General features: G+C 36.8%; 1 non-coding gene across 1 annotated transcript; it reads right to left on the minus strand.

Annotated features, from left to right (window-relative positions):
- Positions 1-2231: 2231 nt before the first annotated feature.
- On the minus strand, positions 2232-2303 carry TRNAV-UAC (transfer RNA valine (anticodon UAC)). Its single transcript has one exon. It is a non-coding gene; the product is annotated as a tRNA-Val (tRNA).
- Between the last annotated feature and the right edge of the window lie 1253 nt (positions 2304-3556).

Here is a 3556-nt window from a genome sequence, read left to right on the forward strand (position 1 = left end):
CACATCATTACTTCTGTTGCTGAGTATCGGCGATCAGAGATTTTCAACTCAACAAGCTTTTAAAAACTCTGATTTCCAATAGATGATATAACCTCCCACTCCGACCTCCAATAGTCTCTCCATGTCGATATCCCAATGCGCCTCCCTCTCCAACTTCCGATATAATATTTGCTCTGATTTCCGATATGTACCAATCTCCGATATGTTGGACCCGATATGATTTAAGATTTGGTTTAAATGTGAAATCGTGTCTGCTCATATATCAGAACTTTTGAAATGGCACACATCTAAAATATTCGATAAAACCTAATCTTTTGATCTCCGATATGGTTGTGGATCTGATGGGCTTTATCACAATGATTTAATACAAAATCGTGTCTGCTCTATATCATATTTCCACAATATTGTAACTTTGGCTATGTTGCGACCATTTCAAAAGCTCTGATATCCATTTCTTCGATACATGTCATCTCTTTGCATGTGTCACTCCTGCTTTGGCCATTATTATTATTATTATAAATTCAAAAGCCACTTAAATAAGTTAAAAAGGTCTCTTGATAGAAGTAAATTTTAACGCAGTTTTATACTTTAATATATGTTTTTGCTATTTTAATATAAAATCCAACTATTTACCATTAAATCTATTTTCTGTTTGACAGACAGGCTTCCAGGGCCAAAGAAGAAACAAATCTAGTCAAAGAAACTCCTCCATGTGGTGCAAAACAAACTTAAAATGGGCAGGGGTTGTTGAAGCTGTTATTCAAAGATCACCATGCTTGTGAATTCCACCTATCAGTTCCAAGCAAGTTGTACAATCTTATTAGAGCGCTAACCAAGATGGGAATTTTCTTAACCATGGTAATCTATATTCAACCATAGCTCCAACAGAAACATAACCTCCAGATATATATTATTTTAATAAACTATGTTGTTGAGAGATATTGGGGGATTGTTATTATTTCTCATTGTATAAATATGACTTCTTTCATGAGTCTAGGAAGGGGGAAAATGCACAAGATAGAGTATAGAACATAATAGAGAGGCATTATTAGAATAGGAGATTCTTTCATAGATCTGTGATTTATGTGATTGGGGTTTGGTCTCTTTCAATTCTGAGTTGTGTAAAGAGGACCAAGATTTGCACTATTTTAGCTATTGTTTCTATCAGCAGGGTTCATGACTTGGAGGAGGTTTGTTGAAGATTAAATCTTGTATTGAGCCGGAGAGGAGGTTTGATTAGTTTGTACAAAGATACTATTATTTTCAAAAACAAATTGCATTCCTTTTTGGTAGCATAATTATGTCTATGGAATTTATGTTGTGCACTACTTTCAATATTGATTACACTACAAGGAAAAATGACATTGGTGAGGGGAAAAAAATGTCACCATAAGCTCAATGGTGACGGTCAAAAGAGCATTCGTCACCAAAAATTGAACGCCACCAAAGGTGGCGTCACCAGAAGTATAGGTGTTGTAGTGACATACAAAGTTCGTCACCAATAATGATTTATAATGATGGATAATGACCGTAACCATTTCATATGAGCAATGGTGATGGAGGCTAATGGTGATGGACCATAGCCTCCATCACCAAAAACTAAACGTCACCAAAGATGGCGTTGCCAAAAGTATAGGTGTTGTAGTGACATTCAAAGTTCGTCACCAATAATGATTTATAATGATAGATAGCGACCGTCACCATTGCATATGAGCAATGGTGATGGACCATAGCCTCGGTCACCAAAAACTGAACGTCGCCAAAGGCGGTGTCGCCAAAAGTATAGGTGTTATGGTTACATTGAAGGTCCATCATGAATATTGATTATAATGACAGATAGTGACTGTCACCATTTGATATGAACAATAATGATTTATTGTGATGGATCTTTAGTGGCCGTCACTATTGGTGGATATATATGGTGACGTTCATTGACCGTCACCAAAAGACACATTGCTAGAAGTATAGGTGTTGTGGTGACATTCAATGTCCATCACGAATAATGACTATAATGATGGACAACGACCGTCACCATTTCATATCAACAACAATGATTTATGGTTATAGACCTTTGAGGGTCGTCACTATTGATGTGTATATATGGTGGCATTCGTTGAGCATCACCATTTAATATTTTTGGTGAGGGTAAAAAAATGTCACCAAAGCTCATTGGTGATGGTCAAAAGAGCCTCCATCACCAAAAATTGATCGTCGCCATTCCATATGGATGTTAGGGCACGATGGAATCGAACCACCAACCTCCTGCTTGTAAAGCAGGTGCTCTTCCATTGAGCTAGCACCCTTTAAAGAATTATATTTTTTAAAATTAGACCTTGAAACTTCATAAATTGTAAATTCTACAACTTTCAATAAATTAAAGTCTCAACAATATTTTACTAAACAAGCAAAGCAACATCGAAGATGTAGGTCCCTACCTAATGGTTATTGAAGTTATGAAAATTGGGTGGAGGGAAAAATAGTTATGTATAAGAGAATCAATATGTTTAGTTGAATACTCAATTAGAAGTGAAACTCTGAAGACATTTATAACCTATAAATGACCTATAACTATCAAATGCACCAAATATTGCAAAGGAAATGTCATAAGTGGATATCATATGGAAGAAGAGGAGGTAGGGACTTGGAACCCTTGTACATCTTGGCATGCCTTAGCACTTGGCACATCTTAGCTTGTTTGACATGTCTTCGTACTATCTAGCACATCTTAGCATGCCCTATCATTCCCTAACACACCTTTGTAGTCATGACCTCACAACTAGCATTACACTTTCCATGACTTGGGAACCTTACATTCACTAGAACACCTTGGCACTCCCTAGTTGTCATGCCCTCTGTTATCCTCCATAATGTCCAAGGCTAATGAAGAGATCGATGGAGGTAACCACAGACCAAGCTTTTAGTTTGGTAGCTAGCCCTACCAAACCAGAGAGGGCTCTCTCTATGAAATCACATCCAAGAGATGACTGGAATGTAAAGGATTTTAGGCTAGATAGCTAGGGTCAGGTGGGTTTTTGGAAAAATTAGGGACTTGGAACTTTATCCACCGGTGTCTTGTCTGGAAGGGACTTTGTCAAGGAGGCAAGGACTTGGAACTCTATCTAGGATAAAGTACCTAACATGCGTGATAGAAGCTCCCTAGAATAGAGTACCTCCTACTTATAAGAGTGTCCCCTGCTCAAAATATAGAATCCTTCTCTACTGTGCACTTTTCTTAAAGATAAATATGTGCATAAAATAGTACTAATAAAAACACTTAAATTAAGAAAAGTGAGAATCTAAGTCAAACTATAAAAGTATAATAAATATGGCTCTATATAAGTTTTGGAAACACTAGACAAGCATGCTTTCATACAACAACAATAATATGCCTAAAATCGATGTGATTCTTTCATCATTGTTATACTCTCATAGAAGAACTGGAATCTATAGCATGTACCCCAAGGTCGTATGCATTTGTTGAAGGTGTGGATTGAAAGGATCTGCTGTGATGAAGTACTATTGAAGGAGAAACACCTTCAAAACAATAGATAAAGTC

This window comes from Pinus tabuliformis, chromosome 9 (genome assembly GCF_031772625.1).
Source record: "Pinus tabuliformis cultivar Carrire ecotype Pingquan chromosome 9, CPIR1, whole genome shotgun sequence".
NCBI classification, from domain to species: domain Eukaryota; kingdom Viridiplantae; phylum Streptophyta; class Pinopsida; order Pinales; family Pinaceae; genus Pinus; species Pinus tabuliformis.